Below are 23430 nucleotides of genomic sequence, written 5' to 3'. Positions count from 1 at the left end.
AGATAAGAGAGATAGATAGATAGATAGGAGAGAGAGAGAGGGGTAGACAGATAGGTAAGAGAGATATAGAAAGAATAGCGAGATAGGAGAGAGACACAGAGCGACAGACAGATAGATAAGAGATATAGATGAGAGAGAGAGAATTTTTTTTTAATTTAAATGATCTTTATTACAAATCTACTTAAAACAATTCACAAGGTATAAATATCACAAAGAATAAAAATTACAGTAAATGTGTAAAAAATAATTCATCTTCAATCATAGAACACAATGCTCCTTTGCTACACCATTTTAGTTCAAAAGAAATAAGATCATCCATAGATTTATACAAATTAAAATCAATCAACACTCTAGACTTTATAAGATTTGGAAACAACACAGTAACATTATGTCCAGGCCTTTGTTCAATCTTATTTTTTCTACTTGAATAGATAGCTAGTTTAGCTTGACCCAAGATAACATTTACTAATTGACAATCAATTCATCTTTTCTGCACATATTTTGCACCCAAAACAAATATTTCCTTAGAAAAAGTTTCATTAAAAGCAACAAAAAGATTTCTTAATACATCAAATAAGGGCTTTAATCTAGAGCACTCCATGAAAGCAAGTCTCTCTTTTAAAACAAAAAGGACATTCAGAGCTCACCTCAGGATTTAAAACAGAAATAAAAGCATTGACAGCTATTGCTCCATGGAGCACTCTCCATTGTATATCTCCTACTCTCTTAATTAACGGTGGCTTATACAAAACTCTCCATTCAGGCTTAACATTATCATCCAATTTTAAGAACGAACGCCATGGTGTATCCACTTTGTCATCTAAAATCTTCTTGTTAAAAACCAAAACACAAGCTTTGTACAAGACTTTCCCTGTAACCGAAAAGAAATCTAAACACAAAGACTTTCCAGTTTTTAAAAACAAACCCATACAATCATCTAGTTTGGAAGACAAGTATATAGTCGGAAAAGGGTCTTCAGTATTAGGAGTCTCTACTCCTGTACAATAGTCTGTTAATAGTAGTCTCTCTTCCTTTGAAAGAGCAGACTGCCACTTTGCCATCAGTTGAGCAACTATTCGAGTTGAAACAATTCTCAAAAGTGATGCTGTTTGCTCAATGTTCGTGAAATTAGGTCCAGCCACATTTAGCAGAAGTCTTAAGGTGGTTATCCTGGATTTGCAAAGGATATTATTTAGTCCAGGAAAACTGCGTTCAACAGCAGAGATATCCAAACGAGCTCCATGTACTATGGGTTCGTTTAACAACCAGAAGAGTGATTTCATACATGGTGTCTTTTGTTGATTAAAAAGGCTCCATACTTAAAAAAGGTTTCGATAAAAAATTGGCATATTGGAGGCATCCAGTTTTAGGGGGTCTAACAAAAAGAGAGATTTGTCCATCTGTAGGCCTCCCAGACTCCGTAGAATAGCACAAGCAGCCACTCTCCAACCAAAGTCACTTGACCCCGAAAGAAGCCTTTGTATAAATTGTAGACGGAAAGCTGCTGTTCTGCTTTGCAAGTTTATCAGTCCCTGTCCACCTTCTTCTTTAGACAAAAATAAAATGCTCTTTGTAATCCAATGTAATTTATCCCAGAAAAGGTCCACTAATAAGGCTTGAATTTCAGTCAACATTTTCACAGGTGGATCTATACATGCCGACTTATGCCAGAGAGAAGATGCAATTAAATTATTGATAATTAAAGTACGCCCTTTATAGGACATGTTTGGGGCCAGCCATTTCCATTTGGCTAATCGACCTTTAGTTTTTTCAACAATCCCTTCCCAATTTTTCTGTACAGTGTCCTCATCTCCTAAAAAGACCCCCAAGTATTTTAACCCTAAAACCGTATTCTGGACAAATGTGGGCAAAATAATGTTGATTTATTTTTTAAAAATACTTCCCTTGATCTGAGCGGTACAAGACTTGGCCACTTTTCCTAAGTTTGCCTCCTGAACACACACAATTTTTTTTGACTCAATTCTACAATGTTAAGTGGGTGAAAAAAAAAAAATCCTTAATCTTGTATTTGGGTCAAAAATGGGCACCCATAGAAATGAATGGGAAAAAGTGAAAGTGAAAGTGACAGTGACAGTGACAGTGACAGTGAAGGTGAAAGTGAAAGTGAAAGTGAAAGTAATGTAATTTAGAGCAAAAACTGTAATTTAGAGCATTCTTCTTGTTTTTTTGTAAAAATAAATCAATAGATCCAATACAATGCATATCTAACATACACACAAATGAAGGGCTGATCCTGTACAACATTCTCATCATGCCAAAAACTCACACTCAAAAAAATAAGCATAATTTACATAGAAAATATGGTACTTTTTGAAGTAAATAAATTCAAAAATACCCCCAAAATAAAAAAAACACACCATAAATGGATAGACAAAATTTTATCGAAGACAGTGATATAACATTTATAATAAATAAAAAATAGGGTCACATCTGAGTCCTCTGTGCCCACATTTGTCCACAATTACAGAATTAAGGGCTATAAAGTGAATACAGTTTGAGGGCTACACCTCCTTTACTCCAAAATAAGCCATCAGGAATGTTTAGTTCCTCTCCAGTCCACTTTCCACATATTAAAGCTTCACTTTTGTTCCAATTTATTTTAGCAGAAGATAAAGCTCAAAAATCTTCAAGTAATTTCTTTAAAATCTCTATATCTTTTTGACTATTGACTATTACAATCACATCATCAGCATAAGTGGATAAATGAACATTACAATTAAAACCAGGTATATTTAAACCAGTCAAATTTGCTCTTATCTGCTGCAATAATGGTTCTATGGCTAATGAATAAAGCATTCCTGATAGCGAACATCCTTGCCTGACACCTCTACCAACCTTGAAAGGAGTGCATAAGCCACCGTTTACTTCCAGCACACTCTCAACATCAGTATACAGCATCTTAACCATTTCCACATAATCTTGGCAGAAACCAAAAGCTGCTAAGGTTTTCCATAGGTAATTATGTTCAACTCGATCAAACGCTTTCTCTTGATCCAGAGAAAGCAATGCACAATCTAAATTAAACAACTAAACAACGACACAGGGCGCCAGTTCTTAATCTCCGAGTGTAAGAACTGCTCTACGGCAGCTCAACGGCAGCCGCCCTTCAGCCAAGCTTTCATTGAGCACCTCGAGCAAATCCTCCCCCAACACTGTCCAGAAAGACTTATAAAAGTCTACTGGAAGACCATCGATGCCAGGAGCCTTCCCGGACTCCATGCCCTGAAGGGCCTTGTACAACTCCTCTAGGCTCATGGCCTTACGGAGTTTCGTATTGGCATCCTCAGACACCTGTGCCAAGTTTTCAAAAAAGACATTGTCAGTGTCAGGCTCTGCAACACATTCACAGCTGTACAGCTTTTCATAAAAACAAACTGCTCTCTTTCTAATATCAATTGGGTCAGATAATAACATACCAGATTCGGAGCGCAGCGCGTGAATTAATCTTTTCTGTCCATGCTTTTTTTCAAAATTAAAGAAAGATTTTGTTGGAGCATCCATTTGGTCAATATTCTGAAAACGGGACCGAACCAGAGCTCCTTGCACCTTAACCGCTAAAAGATCATCAAGTTGAGTTTTTTTCATTGTAAGAGCTTCCAAAACATCCTCCCCCCCAGTTGATTCAGCTAACTCCTGTAATTTGACTATTGATGTCTCCAAGTTCTTCATAGATTTAGATAACTGTACAGTAATATTTCGAGTATGACAAAATTGTTTCATTTGAACTTTACCAAAATCCCACCACTGCCTCAATGACTGGAATGTATTCTTTGTAGCTCTAAACGTTTCCCAAAAATATTTGAAATTTTCCTTAATTTTTATCCTTTAGCAAAGAACTGTTAAAATGCCAATAAGCACTCTTTGGTCTAAGTTCAAAATAAAAGAACAACACACAAAGATCATTTTTCTATGATCAGAAAAACTCACAGGGACAATAAAACATTTGCTAAAAATACCACATTGATGTTTAAAACCATAAAATCTATCCAACCTAGCAAAAGAAAAAAACATTGTCACGGGTATGAGACCAAGTATATTTTCTTAGATTACCATTAACATGTCTCCATATATCGCACAACTCATTCGTTTTAATTACTTGAATAAGTCTCTTCCGAGAATCATGGGGCTCTATGTGATTCCTATCAATAGTTTGTTCAGTACAATTAAAATCTCCTCCCAGAAACAATAACTCTTCACTGTCACAATTTTGCAAGGTTAAATTAAGAGTATTTAAAAACAACATTCTTTCAACTCCTGAGGTTGGGACATAAACACAAATACAAACAAAAACATGATTTTCAAATAAAGCTCTAACCTTTAAAAGTCTATCTTTTATAATCTCTTCAACCTCATACAAAATTGGTTTGAAGTTCTTAGAAAATAAAACGGCAACTCCTCCACTGCTAGCAGTGTTGTGACTTAAAATAGAGATGCCATCCCATTCTCTTTCCCAATCTGCAGCATTCTTGGAATCACTGTTCTTGAAGAAAAAAAGTGTTTTGACATTTCATATAACATTACTCTTTTTTTCACATCTCTTGCTCCATTTACATTGACTGAAGCAACACCAACACTAAAAAAACAGCAAAAACAAACCACTGATTATCATTAAATTAGCTTTTTCCACCCCCATCATTGTTTATTTCAGTTTTGAGTTTTCTCACTAGCTAAATTTCTTTGTTGGTAAAAAAAACCTTCAGCCATCAGACACCTTGTCTTTTCAATAAACTGTTTAAGGTCAGGAAAATATTCGTTCACTCGTACCCCTCTTCTATTTTTCGTTGCTTTTAGAAACAATTTTATATCTTCCACTTCATAATTGCGACTCACGCATTCAGTCTGTGAAAGAGAAAGCCTACAGTCTGATTCACTGCCACTCTCTGTGTCTGCCTGGTCTTCACATTCACCTACATCTGTTCTCTTTACAGGTCTCAAGTCACAAGTATTATCACTTTTCCTTTGTTTTAACGGTACCTTAAACAGTGTATGTTCTGCCTCTATGTCAATGCCATCATTCTCGCATATTTGCTCAATCGAAGGCTGTTTTTCTCCCTCGCACTGTGGGATCTCAGACACCTTAATGTCGTTACTCTCTGAACAAGTGACTATTCGATTTGTCAAGTTGAGTCCGTCATCTAAAGACCCAGTCGACTCCGCATCTTCTACTGTTTTGTTCAACGACCCTTTCGTTATAGTAGTCTCAGAATGAACCTGATTTATCCCTTGCAGCTCTGTTGCGATCGCCTCGGGATCAGCTCGTTCTGCCGTGATCGCGTCTGGCTCTGCACTGCCAGTTTCAATGGGTTGATTTGTCATGGGTGACGGGACAGTTACATCATTTATATTTTGCTCTGTTACTAATGTTTCTCTTTTATCAGGGCAATCACGAATCAAATGTCCCACTTTACTGCAACCAAAACATTTCATTTTCCCTGTTGTTGTTGCTAACCCGCCATCATCCAGTTTAAATATTTTCCCGTATTTCTCCCGTATTTTTAATCTTTCTATAAAAAATATAAAAAAAATCCCACTGGGCGCACACCAGTTAAGCAGAAATCCCGCCCTGCAGCTAATTTCATTGGTTAAGGTTACAATGACGGGTAGGTTTAGGGATCCGTGTTTGGTGTAGGCTCCGCTGAACTAGTTTTGGGGGGATAAAAAAAATCGCGCGAAGAAGAACAGCAGCATCCTGAGGATGGACGAACTATGTCACACAGAGCTGCCAACTCTCACGCATTCACCGTGAGACACAGGCAATTGACACTTTTCACACGCTCTCACGCCACACATCCATTTTCTCACGCACAGAAAAATCGTGAAGCAAAGAGGACTCGGAGACCGACAGACTAGACAGAGCAGGTTACTTTATGATATAAAAAAACTCAGCTCTCAGATTCTGTCAATTTTATTATGAAATTCAAACAATAAATATCGTTTTCCCAGCTAACACAAATACGTGACTGTTACGTAACTACAACGTAATCTGGTGACCAAACTTTCGTCGTGGCGACGTAACGTCGTGGCAACCGGAAAAGTGAAATTCCTGGATTCGTTGCCACGACGTAACTTTGTAACGTTGCCAGTAAGTAACTGGGACGTCGTGGATCAACAGTCGTGTGTTGGTAACCAGTTGGTCATTCTAGTTTTTAATTAATAGCCTATAATATGGGCGGACATGCAGTGGTCTAATTTAACTTGTCCTCATTTGCCCAAAACTATTTAGAGACTTTTTCAACGACATATGAAAGATATCCTACAGACTCAGAATTTGGTTAATTCAGTTTATTTAGTATAGAACAGCATGAACAAAGCAAAAACAGTATGCAAAGGTTTTCACCAGAAGCTTGAACATCGAAACTACTCCTCCACGTCTTCATTTTGGTGGTCCTATAACAAAGCAAGAATAAGAAAGGGAAAGGGAAAAAGGAAAGAAAAAAGAACAGGTGAGTGTTTTCCCATTTAACATTTAAATACGAAGCAATTAGCTCTGAAAAGATAGAATCTGTATAAGCAGACAGTTTTGTTACAGAAGTCAGATCATATGTGCTTTTAAAAATTGCATATTGTTAAGTTCGTGTGTAGGCTACTTATTAACAGTTGTATACATCAAATACTTTGATGTATTTAAGTAATGAAATTGTTGCTGTTAGCCTATATTTATATAGTCACAAGAATATTGCAGCGAAAAACGCCTTAACGTTCATGCACGTTAGGGCCATCTGTTTCTGCTTTGCTTTTAACTATATAACATTGTAGTGATCTCTTGTCTCTGCTGTTCATACCTGAACACGTTCATTTATGCGCCGGGGCATGTTTAAGAGTCTCTGCAATTAAACTCTCTATGTCCTTCTCCCCAAGACCAGATTTACATTCCATGGCGGCATCTGGAATTAAACAGAACAACCGTTACAGTAAGTAGCATATTGTACGTTGTTCGTGCTTGCTTTATCAGTGTGTTTATTCATACGTTCAATTGTAGGTGTATAATTGGAATAATTAATTGTATTAATTTGACATACTATACAAATCACACAAATTTTACAGAAAGTGGTCTATTCCAATGTCAAATGTCTTAAGACATGTAGGCTAGGTAAATTCACAGACTCAAGCATGGCAGCGCGTATTGTTTTCCCTTTCCCTTTTTTTTTTTGTCAGAAAAGAAAATAAATACAAAATATTTATAGAAGATTTACCCATTTAAAATTGTTTTTAATTATTCAGTTTGGATAAAAATATAGTGTATTATATGCATTTTGCGTAGCGGATACGCATTTTGACCTCAAACTACGCGGGTACGATTTTTCACTCTAAACTACGCAAAAACCTGGTGACGCCTAGCTGTGCACAGTGCAGGTGCCGTCGCGAACTTGAAATGCGAAGCCCTGCTCTTTGATGTGTATGCTCAATTGCGCAGGAATTACAGTCACACGGACGTAGCTGTTCTAATTCTTTTGCACGCATAATCTTGCTGTAATACGTTTCCATCAAGTAGAATAATACATAATCATGGACATAGTCTCAGCTATGACTTGCTATTTATTTCAGAGGGGAAAAAATCAACTGTCCAACTACGAATCCGCCTACTTATTCAATGTGTATCTTAATGGTCCAGGGGTGTAACTTTTGCCTAGCGTGTCAGAGGTTGTAGGTTCGATTCCGATCTCGTATGGTTTTATTTTTCTCGTATAACGTTAGTTTTTTTTTTTTCTCATCAAAACATGTTAATCAGTGGTTGTATATCAAGCAGGGACACATTTGTGTGCATTATGTTAGAGTTTCCACAACGGATTGAAGCGCGCGTCCAAATGAAGACAGTGCGGCGTGTGCGCAATTAAGCCACACGAGAAAACACTGCGAGCACTTTGATCACTTGATTTAAATAACACATTTCAGCGCTAGATCTTCTCTTATTTTTTTTAAAAAAAACGAACTAAATGAATGCTCTGCTAGTTAATTGGATATGTTTTATTTATTTGTAGAATTATTACATTCGTGCCGCGAGATGTTTAAAAAAGTTTTAAAAAAAACAAACAAAAAAACAGCAGGATTGCGAGGCCCCCTATTGGCAGTTCGCACAGTCTATGCGACGGCTCTGGCTGTGCACCCGCAGTCCTCAAATCAAGCAACAGCAAAATAAGCGGAGTTCGACCAATCAAAGCGCTGTGCTCATTTCCCAAATAGCAAGCGGCGATGATTGACAGATGCGTAGGCCTATCATTAAGAGACTGAAAATCGAAAGCAATAAAGAATACCACTCCCGCGGCCCGCCGTCTGACTGATTTAAGAGGACAGCTGTCACGGTCGGTAGGCTACCTCTAACTCCTGAAGGTAAACGGCCTAGTTTAAAGTAATCAAAGTACCTATTTATGTTACATATTTAGTTTGTATGAAAACTAGAGCGTTATTAGTTACGGATTAAAAAGTAGGCTACCGTTGTCTCAGTGCTGCGCGAGCTCTCTCTCACAAACATGGATGCGCGCACACAGAGAGAGAAGATGATTGTAAAATGAAAATTGACGGACTAAGTTTACAATTTGTTCTTGCTTGTGTTTTTTATGTCAAAATGTCAGAAAGCACTTTGTGTTATGCATTCGTTTTTTTATTTTTATTTCGTTAAATGACGGACGCTTTACCGTTAATACAGCCCTCATTATATGTCGGATTCGTCTTATTCGAACTTAGATATTTAGATATTATACTTGATATTCTTTTTAGAATAAGTGATTCGTTTTGCTATTATTGGGTTATGTGACTCCTGTCTATTCATTGTCAACTGTTTTCTATAAATATGTTTGTATTGGCTAACGTTTATTCAGCTAATGCGTGTCCTGTTTAAAATGTGCATGTTTTCAAATGCATAGACAGCACGTCACAAATAGAAAAAATATTTTTTTTTACTGTTTTCTACAGGTTTCTTTATTTAGACTAGTTGACCAGCACACATTATATGTAATGCAATATCCTCATGAATAAAAAATGTTTTTTTAACACATGCCTCGTGTTCAAGAGGCATGTTTGTGCGTGTCTTGCATTCTCAAAATAATGACAAAAATATGTGACTCCACTCAATGGCAGGTCTGTGTATATATATATATATATATATATATATATATATATATATATATATATATATATATAGATAGATAGATTGTGTGTGTGTGTGTGTGTGTGTATATATATATATATATCCCAGTCAGCAAATTTCCTTTGGCAAAGATGTGGGCCAGATAAACAGCTGAGCTGTGGCCCAGATTAGTTTGTGTTTGCCGGCCCAGATATGGGCCACATCTCCTTTGCCAGAACTGAACCAAAGGACTGCCATAACTCCACCAAGCATGAGCCAAATACTACAATTTCATGTGGCCCATATGTGAGCCTGGTATGCAACTTTAGTATGGTTGAGTTCTGTTAAAATCTAATGGCCCTTATGTGGCCCACATGCAGCTGACAGTATTTAAAGTCTTATTAACTCACAGGTAAATTAAACACTCAACAACAAATGTACTCAAAACTATTTATTTTGACAAGCATTTAAATAATTACAGCTAAAGTGTTGTACTTAATTACAGTAATATTCAGTTGAAAACATTTCATAAAAAATAAATATAATTACAGCAAGAGTTGAATAATAATTACAGTAGTATTCAGTTGAAAACATTTCATAAAAAATAAATATAATTACAGCAAGAGTTGAATAATAATTACAGTAGTATTCAGTTGAAAACATTTCATAAAAAAATATTACAGCAACAGAGTTGAATTTAATAATTACAGTAGTATTCAGTTGAAAACATGTAAGAATACATAGAATTACAGCTACTCAGTTGTACTTATTTTAAGTAGAATTCAGTTGAAAACATTTAAGAATACAAATTAATAATATAAATAGCATTCAAAGTTAATTTTTTACACCAAAGTTCAAAACACTCGATCAAAGCGTGTATTAATGTTATGTTCAATTAGTCTAATGAGAGTAATACAAATAAATCACAGTAACTTGGTAAAGAGAACTTTAAAGAGAAATTGAGAAAGTTAAAGCAAACTTGAAAGGTAAAGAGTTGAGAAGTGTGTTGATGTGCAGAGAAGTCTCCAATGAGGGTCGGCAATGTGTTGACCTTTTCCAGTAAGGGGATTCTGCCTGACTGCACCTGCAATAAAGAAGAATTTAAATAATGTTAGCAGCAATACAACCTGGAAGCTAGAGCTGCAGGATAATGAAAAAAAAAAAAATGAAAAAAAAAAATCATTAATGTAAATTTCCTTTAATATTTTAATTGCAATTATTAACAAATTAAACACCTCTGAATTACCACTGTATGAAAGTTTTTTTCCAGTAATTTTTCAAAAGGAATTGCAAATTGTATTTTTCAATATGTGGGCCAGAATTATACCATAATTCCTTATGACAAATTATTTAGATTTTTAGAATAGTTTTGCACCAACCGGTTACAATGTACAGCACTGCATGTATTCTGCTTCTTTTTTTTAAAAGACAAGCACACTCTAATGTAAAAACACACCAACACAGATAGCATTAATGTCATGTTTTAGTCCAAAGACAGAGTCTACAAAAAGAAGTGTTTTTACTAACACAAAATAAACTCAAGATAATCCGCAATGATGCGAGACAATTTGGAAGCAGAAACACACAAACAATAATGGGCCAAGTACTGAATGCAAGGAGGAACATAAAGGGTTAGTTCGCCCAAAAATTAAAATTCTGTCTGTAATTACCCTCAAGTTTTTCCAACTTCTGGGTTGTACGTCAGAGCGTAAACTCACTATTGGCCGACGCTGGTCACGTGTGGGATGCTGGCCAATCGTGAGCCTACGTTCTGACGTACAACACAGAAGCGCTGTGCTGTTACACTACATGAACTCACTTAGAGGAAAATGAAGAGTTGAATAAAGTCGTTATTTTTGCTTGTTTTGCGCACAAAAAGTATTCTCGACACTTGATAAACTTAAGGTTGAGCCACTGTATTCTTGGACTATTTTAACAATGTCTTTATTAACTTTCTGGGCTGGCAAGTTTCAATAACAGAGAAGCCTATGGAGGAGTGAGACAGCTCTCAGATTTCATCATAAATATCTTAATTTGTGTTCCGAAGATGAACAAATGACCCTATAGGTTGATTTTACTCCGAACCATCCCTTTAAGCTCTGAACCATGAATTTGTGACTATTACTATTACTGAGATAACAGAAATAAAAATACAATGTTCTGTAAAGCGGTTTTGATAAGTTGTGCATTGTGCAAAGTGCTATACAAATAAAGTGACTTCTAAAAAAGGTCTCACCAATGACAACTTCCTCTACGACCAGGTGTTGGACACCAATCTTCCCATTGACTTCTCTCCAATTCATAACGTGCCACAGCAGTTGTAAAAGTGCCTTTCAGCACTCTCCACACGGTGTTATCCAGGTCAGAGCCACCAACCAGACCCAGATAGGTAATCTGATAGGGGAAAAAACAACATTGTGTAAGTGGTTGAAATATGTATTTAAATAGACCACCCTAAAATGAAAGTGCTTTTATTTTCAAAAATTAACTATAAACTATTACTTACTCCATCTGAAACCATATTTTCTAGGTTTTTAATATGGAAATGATTGTCATTGCCCGACCCATACCGCACATTAGGGCTGGGCGGTATGACAGTATACCATAGCATGGTATATAATCTCTATCGTTAGAAATAAGAGTAATTATAAAAATGTCCTGCCTCTTCTAAGCTTTATAATGGCGGTGAATGGGCGTTCAATTAATTGATAGTTAACAGAAATACAGCAATTTATTGTTTGTTCATGTTAGTTCACAGTGCATACTAAAGTTAACAAGTACAATTTTTGATTTGAATGTGTTAGTAAATGTTGAAATTAACATTAACACATATTAATATATGCTGTAGAAGTGCAGTTCATTATTAGTTCATGTTAACAAGGTATTTTAATCAGGTATTGTATCGAAAGTCATAATTTTGGTATTGTGACTTGACACTAATAGCCTAATGTTACAACTTTAATTTTAAGTCTTGGTTGAATATCATTTCAGAGTTAAATAAAAAGATACATACAATAATGCACACGTATCAATGTGTTTTATTCTTGGCATTTTATATTATTATGATTAGTTGAATGATTGTGAACACAAATTAGGATTTAGGTTTTTTGACAAACAGTAACACCGACATTGGACCGCGTCGCCTTAATTCACAAATAGGCTAGCAGCTACTACACATGACAAACTATACTATTTTATATGTGTACGACAGTGTGCTGTTGATTTATAAACAAAAACATCTTAATTTAAAACGGCAAACCAGCGAACTGCTAGGCTATAGATAGCCTACATTAAACTTTATTGTAAGTTATAGCAGTAAACTGAGGAAAATATTAGCTAGTTCAACCCCTTCCTCGATGAAACGAATAACTAAACGTATAATAACATGCAATATTGACACATAATGCTGCATATTTCAATTATATGACTTTAACATGCCAAAACATCACTTACCTGAATGTACACAGTCGTGAGGAAAGCAGAGTAACGTTAAATGGCGTCAGCTGGCCAGCGTCGCAGTCAAATTAGCGCCGTAGTCTCTCCACCAATAGGAGGGAAGATGCATAGCAACCTGAGGTGTGGAACGGCGGATGTTTGCCGCACTTGATTTCAGGATTCCTGTGTTTTTCCACGTATAAGCCAAATGTTTACCACAAGTCGGTGTTTCTCACTGTGTGCCATAGCTCAACCACATATGGTTCTCATGTGTCCGTTGTTATCTGGGCCATATACCTCAAAATCAGTTGTGAACCAAGAGAGCCTTTTCCGCAGATTTTAAAGTTATGGCAAAACAAATATGGCTACAATTTGGCCCATATCTGTTCAGCCATACCACATCTAGGCCACATGTGCCAGATAATACCCACATGTGGCCCAAATGTAATTGCTATCTGGGATATATATATATATATAGTATACACAGACAGGTAAATAGTCTTGTAAACATATCGAAGTATGACTGAAACATGATCAGAGCTTTCTTTGTTCTGTTTGTTCATTTACATGGGAATTTTGTAGCCTCCACATGTTAACAAACTCTTTTATAAACATGCCTTAAAAAAAAAAAAACATTGCTAGTGTGCATCTTGAGACAAAAACAATGGCACTGACATAGGTATACGGTTATCCGGACTGCACCTGATAGACCTACCCCAACCCCGCCCCTAAACCTACCCGTCACTGGGGTTACGACCAACCAAGAGCGGTTGTGGTCACATGTGGTCAGGTGTGGTCCGGATAACCGTATAGTACCCTGACATATTGTAAGATAATGCCGGTGCAAGTTGCTTTCAGTTAACACAGCTCAAACATGCATTTTAGTCTGGGAATAGACTTAAGCCTCATCTGTGAAAAGAAAACGGAAGGTTATTTATTATTTCGGTGTCACATTTGTTACTTATACCACATTAATCTCTGTTGTTCATAAACTGAACATTGACTCATCACGTGTGATAACTTTGCACACTGATGTTTTTATCAAAGGCAGCTTCTTCCGCTTCCCATGCAGACTGTAGTGGCTCCACACATTGTTTGTTGCCACTGCCCGCATGATCCTCCTTACACACTCTCCTGGATTGTTCCCACCAATAAGGCTGAGATGGGGTGGTGGTGGCGCAATGGATAAGACACATGCCTTTGGTGTGAGAGACCCGGGTTCAAATCCACTGTGAGACACCAATGTGTCCCTGAGCAAGACACTTAACCCCTAGTTGCTCCAGAGGCGTGCGACCTCTGACATATATAGCAATTGTAAGTCGCTTTGGATAAAAGCGTCAGCTAAATGAATAAATGTAAATGTAGATGGTGTGTCTGGAAGAGAATTGTTTTTTGGCATGCAGGTAACCAAAAGTAATAGTGTACTCATTATGTAGTAAAATGTCATACCAGTTTCGTTATATGAAACCTATTTAGCCATTTGTAAAATTTCATTCTAAATTGCCTAACCCTATAAATGATATTCGGCATTGATATTGATATAAAATCTGCAAAGAGAAGGTCTAATATTTTAACATTTTATTTTTGTCCTCTGAATTAAGTTGCCACCCACCAACTTCTTCCGGAATTCAGGGTCTTTAAGGTGGTTCTCAGTGTCCTCCAGTTCCTCCTTGCACTGAGCAGTCGGAAGGTCCAAGATATCGTCCTCCTACCCTGGTTCCTCCGCAACAGAAGTAGAATTTCCTTCTGGGAGGCTGCCAGACTATCTACTTTCTGCAGCTGCATCTGCAGTGTTTCTACAATTAAGGTGAGTTTTTATATATATATTTTTTTATATACATCCTGTATATTTCAAGGAACTTTTACTTGTAAAATATTCACAGAATAATTCACCCCCAAATAATTTGTATTTAACTAAGGGTAAATGCAGTTGTATAATCATTTTTGATCACATTTAAATACATTTGGTCTTGTTGTATCTCTTACCTTTTAGACCTTTTGACATGGGAGCCTCTCTGGAAGCCTTGGTCCATGATTGTCTCTCCACTGAAAAGGTAACATCACAATTTTCAGTTATACAAGTATGTAAACTTTCAATAGCAGGTACTTGAATGAACTGAAAACAATGCCCTTAATCTGTGTGTAACAAGTTATGTGTGCATTACATTGAACTTGCTTGTCTCATATGTTGTATATTAATATCTTGAAACACATAGAACAATCTGTTGGTTGCTCAAGTTGCTCTAAACTGATTCTTTACAAATTTCTCTATACATTTATTTACCATTTGTATCTATAGCTGCCATTGAGGACGATCTGGGAGGCTCTTCAACATCTGCAAGCAAGATGAATGCACAGTTGTTAAGCCTAAGTTGAAGGTCACATATTAAGTTAAGTGATTCAAATTCTACCTTCAGGTAAATCATGCGATGGGGAAACTGACGTGTCACATGTGGGATGGTGGGGAGATTCTGTGAAGACTTTAGATATATCAGTTTTCAGGGTAGATTACTACAGTGCAGAATTATTAGGCACGTTGATTTTCTGATCATATTTTATTCCCAGGAACATTTTGCCAATTCCAAACCATATTAATCTTAATAAATTATATTAATTTTGTATTTAACCATTTATAAGTGATATATAATTGTTCTTGAAGGCTGGAAATGAAAAACGCCTTTAATTCAGGTGTGCAGAATTATTAGGCACGTTTTCTTTTACAGATAAAATAAGCCAAAAAAGAGATTTAACTCAGACTTAAAAGTCAAAAAATTTTAAATGCCCATAAGAAGAATGCAATACTAGAGATTGCAGTTAAGGCATGACCATTGGACAGTGAAAGGCTCATTGGGTCAGCAGGGTCAGACAAAAACAGGTGGAGAAGAAAAGACACATGTTAACTGCAAAAGAATTAGGAATTAAGGTGAAGAATTAAGTGTGAAACCATCAGGAACCCTTTAGTCTCCAGCGCCACCATTTTCCAGAACTGCAACCTACCTGGAGTCTCCAGAAGAGCAAGGTGTCAGGGTCTCAGAGACTTAGATTAGGTAAAGAATCAATTTGTAAAGAAAAAACTGTAGTGCTTGCATACAGTTAGGGGTGTGCGATTTGTTTTGTTTAATGGCGCTTTTCCACTACACAGTACCAGCTCGCCTTGGCTCGGCTCGACTCGACTCGCCTTTGTTTGGTTTTCCACTGTGTACAAGTTGTACACTTACCTGCTTCCAGGTACTTTTTTTTGTACCACCGAGGTTCTGAGCGAGCTGAGGCGATACTAAAATGTGACGTGAAAACACGGCAGACTTCTGATTGGTCAGAGAGAATCGTCAGTATTCACTGCGTCATCATTGCACGCGCCAGACGAGTATCCTGAATAAAAAAACGGCAAAAACAAAAACATCCAAAACAAGCATACACTTGATTTCCTCTATTGTCCTGTGTGTGTGGGTAGAGGGTGTGTGTCGCTTAGAAGAAGTCACGGCAGTTTCCTGCGGGGTCGCTATGACGACCAGGTACTATTTTGGAGGTACTATCTGCAATGGAAAACGGAGCGAAAAGAGAGCCGAGCCGAGACGAGACTTTTAATGGAAAAGCACCATAATTGTTGATTTTAGCCATATGCGAGCTTGGTTGTATTTCAAAAAGCAAGGTGAACCCAAAGGATATATTTGCATTCTCATGCCGGCAAAACATTAAGTATAAAAACACTTTTATAAATTCATGTGATTTCCATTGTTTCTACAGTTGCAAACTAACCGCACAGAATATGAAAAGCTTTGGGAGGTACTAGAGAAAAAAAAAGAAAAGAAAAAAACCTCTAAAATACTGTCTAATTAACAAACAAATCCTAGATAACGAGAATTGTCTATCGCACACCCCTAAAGTATATTTCCTTTCAATATTGTACTTTATTTGCTGTGGTATGGAAAATTACTTTGTTGCAGTTTGGGTGGAATTGGAAGTTTAGCTGCTTCTGCTGTTAAAACATAAAAAAGTACAAATAAAATCAGTAGATTAAATTTAACATTGGCAATTTTTTGCAAGTCAATATTCTGATCATATATTACTGATCATATATTACTGATTATATATTACTTCAAAGCACATTTTTCCAGTCCAAACAATCTTAATTGCTATTATGATTGTATTGAATAATTTATATAATGTAGGGCTTTATGTGAAAATTATTTTTATCATAATAATTTACATTTTTCTTACTTAATTCTTATGTTATAAAAATATTATACCTTTGTCTGGCCTTTTTCTTTCAGTTGTTGCCTTGAGGCGAGCAAAGGGTTCATCTAAATTGTATTCAAAATGTGAATTACTTTAATGCTGAAGGCTTTAATGCTGAAGCTTTAATGCTTTAATTACGTTGTTTAGTCATTTACTCATTTGTAAGTTACAGATGTACCTTGACGTTTTCTCTTTGTGGTTGGTGTCCAGTGATCTCTTCCCCACTCATCTTAAAAAAAAGGTATACTTCATTTACTTATTGAAATTAATGTAAAATCGGTTTCATTTTTAGACATTTCTGGGCTTGTAATGTTCTCATACCATCGCTGCTGTCTTCAAATCTGCAGGGTTTTTTTGTTGGCCTCTTAAAGCAATTATCATTATCACTTTTGACAGAGGAATTGTTTTCAGCATTTTTACTCCGTTTTACTGCCTTCTCAAAATCACCTAGGGATTAAATGTTAATGAAATTTGGAAATCAAAATATCATAATTTATAATATAACATAATATAACATAATATAAAAATATCCAGCCATATATTGAACTTTACCAGTTCTGGAAAAAACACGTATTTTTCGTGTGATCCAGTTTTCCTCATCAGGGAGTTCTTCTTTTTTTGCCCGTTTTGTCTGATTGGTCGGGGGCCAATAACTATATTGTTGCTGAAATTTGTACAGAAAATCAGAAGCTAACTTTGAACTTATTGGGTAAATTGAAACTTGCAAGATTATATTATTGATGTGGGTTGGACTTGTGAAAGGTTATACCCCATCTTCTTCATACTGTTGGTCCAACACTCTGCTACAATTCCAACAGATGATTCGTCTGTAAATTCCACAATATAGTACATGCTAAGGAAAACAAAAGCAATGTTATTTTATTGAAAATGTAATTTATTCCACATTTCTCCTAGAATATTTATGCACATTTAGAATACAGGGCTCCAGACTAACGTTTTGCACCTCCGTCCTGGAACCGTCCTGAAAAACAATTTGAACCGTCCTAAAGTGAATGTCAACCATCCCAAAATAAACATGTTGTTTCTGTACTTTGTTATTATCATCTATAGTTGTTAGTTGCTAGTCACTAATAAAAACACCATTAAAATGTTTGATATATATTATAATATTTATTTAGCTCCATTCAAAGTAGTTATCTGTAAACAGGTAAAAATCAGATTTAATAAAAAATAACAGGAGTTAAATGCTTTTAAGAAAAAATAAAATTTTGTACATTTTAAAGATAAATTCATTAATCTGGTCACTTTGAGTCACCTGAATCCACTGTTAAAAATAGATAATCCACCCACAAACCGCCCATATTCTTTAATTTTGATATCTGTTTTGCTGTGAGATGCGCGATGGTTCTGCTGTGATCTTTGTTTGGAACTATTTTCGCTGCTGAAACAGAACAAAAACAGTCATTGCGTCTAAAATGTAAGTGACTTAATTTTAACTATTTGTTTGTTGAACTGTTATGAAATCAGTCTTGGTTTCAATCTTGATGGCATTCAGGAAAACAGCTCTCTGGTCGCGTGTAGCCTAGGCTATATATCGTTTCTTAACTATAATATGTTATAAATAACTGCGTAAGCCTCAACAGCGCAACATTGTTACCGTCAGTACATTAGGTAGGCCTATATTATTATCAGTTATAGCAGGGGTTTTCAAATTGGGTGATTGTGTGCCTCCCCTTAGAGTACGTAAGGACAGCCGAGCCCCCCCTTCCCCAAAATCCCGTCCGCCTGCCCTAACCCACACACGCCTCTGCAGTAAATGCCATCTTTTGTGTGTTCCAGGCAATGATGAGTTTCAATAACAACTGATAAAATGTAAATATTATTTTATTTCCACAACTTTCTTAAAAGTGCATTCATAAACGATTCTTTGCAACAGCAAATAATTTCCAACTTCATAATTGAGGCTACTTTTAAAATCACTGAACATCAGTAGGCCTAACCACAAGTCAACAAAACATGCTTAACACGTGCAATCGGCTACCGCTGACGACACCTGACGGCTGAAATCGGCACGGTGTGTCTGGGCTTTAAGCGCACATTTGAAGGAGATGCACATCGTATCGAACAAAATCAGCAGTGGTGGAAAGAGTACTGAAAAAACATACTCAAGTAAAAGTACCATTACATTCCAAAAAATTTAGTGTGAGTAGAGTTAAAAGTACTACAGTAATGGCGCTTTTCCACTGCATGGTACGGCTCGGTTCGACTCGGAAACTTTTACAAAAGAAACAAACACACACACAAATGCATGTCTCTTTGTAGTCTCGGCGAAGCTGTTTTATCAGCAGCATCCACACACAAAAAAAGATGAACATGAGAAAGGTTTTTGCGCAAGTGCACTTGCCAAATGAAGAAGGATTGTATGAAATGGATCAATAAAAAAACCGTTGTTAATTAACGAACTAGTCAACTGACAGAAATGCATTTCAAGTTAACGCCATGGTTCATAAGGTGATGGTGCACTGATAATGAATCTGGCGGCATGGCGAGCGCGAGACGCGGCAGTGTACAGATTGTAACGCGCGTTACTTTTGTGTGTGGATGCTGCAGGAAAAAAACCTGTTACTTAACTACATCACATGTTATAAATAAAAAACTCAACATTTTGATTTTTTACCTCAGTATGTTTCTTTATGTTTGCCGTTATGCTCATTTGTTTTGATTTCTTCCTATAAAATCTATCACAGACACAGAGACAAGCAGCGTGAGCCTCAACAGCGTTACCAGAAAAAGCCTACATTATCATTATCAATAGCTCTTTATTGATATGGATAATTTATTAAAATAAAATCTGAATCATTCTGGCGATTCGAGGCTTCACTGGTTATTTGACGGACATTAGGTCCGTCAGACTGGAGACATTTTTGTGGTAACGTGACCAGAAATATTTCCTATCCTAATAAGACCTATCGAATCTGAATTTAAGACATTTTAATACTTTTTAAGGACCCACGGCCACCCTGATTACAGTACAAATGTGCGCATCTACCACAAACGCAGGACATCAGTTCTGACTGGATCGCTTCCCAAATCGTCACTATCTAACATTTTTGGTCTAGTTTTTATTAGTTGACGAAAAATGTTAATACATTTTCATCATTCAAAACTAGTTTTTATTTAGTTATCGTCTCGTTTTCGGCTGTGAAAATAAGCCATGTGATAGATGGACCGCGAAAGAAGTCTCCGGGTGAGTAGTCGGCCAGTGATAGTAACTATAGTAACAGCATGAGAAGACGTGCTCCGTTGTAGTCAGCGCTTGGTCGGTTAATTTTGGCATTTTCTAAGTAAGTGAACACGCATACAAAAAATGTCTTTCTTCCTTTAGGCGTCCTGGAGAATATTTCTGTTCGTCCTAAACACATTTTCTATCGTCCCCTGGACGATAGGACGCCGTTAGTCTCGAGCCCTGAGAATATATAAAATATCTCACATTAAACAGTCACAAATTCACTGTTGATGCAAGATGGCCATGAATGTTACAGTGTCTCCATGATTGATTCTGATTGCTCTCTTTTCCACTTGTTTTCTGGGGATCCATCTCATTGATGTTTGTTTTTTGTCGTACTTGTAGACTCCCACAAGAAAAGAGTGGCATGGCTCAGTGAACAGTGGTACAGGATTATGATAAATCCTGCAAAGGACTTTTCCATCCTTCTCCATTTCATCAGTAATCTCACAGCCATTCTCATGCAGCAAGAATGCTTTGTCCCTGGCACTCGCTGTTTCTCGCTCTTTGGGTTTTTTAAGAGGAGATGACTGCCTTTCCTCTATTCTCTTGGCGATCTGACTCAAAGGGTGTTTTCCACTTCGTACCATCCTCTTCATTGTATACAGGTATGATTCGAATTTGAATGCACTGCAGTTGTCAAGCCCATGAAATTGCAAAGCATCATCAGTGATGTGGAGCATAGAGTGGACATTGTACACAATAAACTCCTGACCATAGATCTCTCGTCCTCTGCAGACAAAGAAATGCAGCAGGTTTCTTGCATACTCTGAATGCCTCTGGACAAGTGTTGGTGACACTAACAAGGACATGGCAACGCTGAAAGTCAGAAAATGTTGATACATGTCATCACCAAGGATTCCTTTCAGCACCAGCTTGCCTGTGTAAAGCATGAATTGGCGAAATTCTGTAGCCTTCCACCTCATCAAGACTTCGAGGCATGCGACTAAACATCGATGGAATGTCACTTCTGAGTTGAAGAAGCCTAGTCGTGACCATTTGCTTTTGATTGTTGGAAAGCCTTACTCCTCTCGCACCACTTGTCCAACTGTGCAGCAACTTTTTCATTACCCCCAGGCATGACTGATGCATATAATCAATGGGGAAGCTTTTGATCATATCATTGGAAAGCTGGACCAGTGGTGTGCTGCCTTTGTGATGCTGGGGCTGAACCTGGCTTCTGAATGAGGTGTCTGTTCTAAGAGTGAGGTTTTCAGAGTCCTGAAAGGTGACTCTGTCGAACCATTCACCCTTTTGGTCACACTTATTGCAGCCATAATATCCAGAGCACAGCTTTGTGCCACGGACAAAAGCTTTTGCTGGAGCATCGCAGACAATGCAGAGAACATTTATGCTGTGTTTTTTTACCTTTGCATTGAATGCCACTAGACAGGAGGTCTTTGAGGTCTGCTACAACATCATCTAAAAAATGCAGATCATTTGGCTTTTTGTTTCCACAAGTTAATGTTGTAGGGAAAACAACAATGGGATTGAGGTGGATCGCACAGAGGACAGGCCACATGACTTTCACTGAACTCTTAAATAATGGTAGGCCATCAACATTGAAAGACAAATGAATGGTGTCATGGTCTTGCAGCTCTTCAACAGGGTACTTCTCCAGGTAGTCCAGTAACTTTTGATGTAGGGGATAGTGTAAATATTCCGTTCCAGATTTTTGGATGGTTGCTACATGCCTAGGTGTTTTCAGAAGAGTACGGGCAGTGGATGGAAGATCTGTGTGGCCATGTTGCTGAAGGACCTTTAACAAATGGTCAACAGCATTGCTCTTCACTTGAAACTGGGATGCCCAGGTTGCCAGATCTGTTGCAAGTGATAATTTGTCTTCCTGGTCAGTTGTGTCATTTTGCTCCAGGTCCATGGCTTCCACAAAGTCATCCACCCAGTCGCTTTCTTCCGATGTGAATGATGCTCCAGTGGACAGGTGGTCCTCCATAGAACTTGAGGCATCATCAGAGTCAGTCTGACACTCTGGGACTTGCTCGCTGACTTCTGTGATACTGTTTTCTATTTTTTTTAAACACGTTTGGCTGCTCTCCAAGATCTCAGATATTCCCTTGATCTTTCCCTCTTTTCCTCACTCATTGTGTATTATGTCTAAAATAATAAGATAATACTTCCATGTAATCCAAAAGCTGAATTGTATTCCTCACAATAAATGTTACGGTGCGTTTTACTTACCTCAGTCAGTCGGTTTAATTAAAAGCTATGAAAAAATCAGACTGCAGAGGCTGGGAAAAAAAAGCACTATTAGTTATTTTTTGCTCTGTGTTTTGGTATAGGAAAATATTTCTAAAGTAGTTTGTGTCGACATTATCACCATTCACTTGCATTCATTAAGTAATGACACATTTTTTATTTTTTTTTGATCAGTTCAGTTTTGCACTTGCTAGTGTTTCCCTAATGCAGCTGTTGGAGTTTGTTTGTTTTTTCATCTCGAAAATCTGTGTGTTGGCTGTACAGATTTGTGTCTTGATGTTAATAACAGTTATTCCGTTAAGTGGCGATATGTACCAACAGTGTTTCATCCACCATTAAAGTACTGAAGAAGATCTCGGGAACGCTCAACCAGTCTATTGACATGGTTTACTTTGTTAATTGACGTTAATATTTTAATGTATTACAATGCTGCAACAGAATGCATTCAGTTTTCATTAATCATCGACTAATCAGAAATGCAGGAGTTTTACGCATTTCAATCAATAGCAAAATTCCATAACATTTAATAATCCTTACATATTTTTACTTAAGGACTATTCAATACACTTTGATGGAATTTTACTATCCGTAAATCTTAAAGGCTTAAAAAGTTTGTGTAGATTGATCACTTACAGAAATCAAACTTTTAAATACTAAGAAGGTATCTGACAGACATTCAAAACATATACTTACAAAGCCAAAGTCGCTCTGTGCTAGGGCTCTTAAAAGAGCCTTTGGGTTATAGTTTGCTGCTGTTGACACACAAGGAAAGGGGAGAGAAATTAGAAACATGTCTGAACATGAGCAAGAATTCAAATGCATGCAATTTCGGCAATGATTTTTGGACTAATCAGGATGACTGCTAGATTTATCACTTACAATAATCAGACGGCAATTGATACTGAAAAAGAGAGAAGAGAATAATTATTTTCATGGTATAAAATCTAAAAGTTAAAAAAAGGCTCTTGATTTATTAATAGCATCTAAAAATGCTTGAGAAGAATGCAGCAATGCGTCTGATGAGACTTTACAACCCACTAACAAATACGAAACCATATTAAGTCAGTAAAATACATTTTCATTCTTGAAAATACTACTACTACTACTACTAACTATTAATTATTAATACTATTAACAGTAACAGTAATAAAATATTTTTATGAATAGTATTAATAATACTAATAATAACTTTTATTATATTTCATTTATT

At 36.8% G+C, this 23430-nt stretch overlaps 1 long non-coding RNA gene across 2 annotated transcripts; it reads left to right on the top strand.

Annotated features, from left to right (window-relative positions):
- The first annotated feature begins 8079 nt into the window (after positions 1 to 8079).
- On the top strand, positions 8080 to 23292 carry LOC309497135. 2 transcript variants are annotated; one of them, XR_014205406.1, is made up of 6 exons: positions 8080 to 8349; positions 14122 to 14327; positions 14514 to 14574; positions 14820 to 16997; positions 20349 to 20611; positions 20742 to 23292. It is a non-coding gene; the product is annotated as an uncharacterized lncRNA (long non-coding RNA). The 2 variants fall into 2 exon arrangements; XR_014205407.1 differs by lacking the exon at positions 8080 to 8349 and adding an exon at positions 13696 to 13923 and having other exon boundaries at positions 20742 to 23291.
- Positions 23293 to 23430: the final 138 nt, after the last annotated feature.

This window comes from Leuciscus leuciscus (assembly GCF_965113295.1).
Source record: "Leuciscus leuciscus genome assembly, chromosome: 4".
NCBI classification, from domain to species: domain Eukaryota; kingdom Metazoa; phylum Chordata; class Actinopteri; order Cypriniformes; family Leuciscidae; genus Leuciscus; species Leuciscus leuciscus.
The sequence above is the reverse complement of the archived record's forward strand: the minus strand, read 5'-3'. Positions and strand labels throughout refer to the sequence as shown.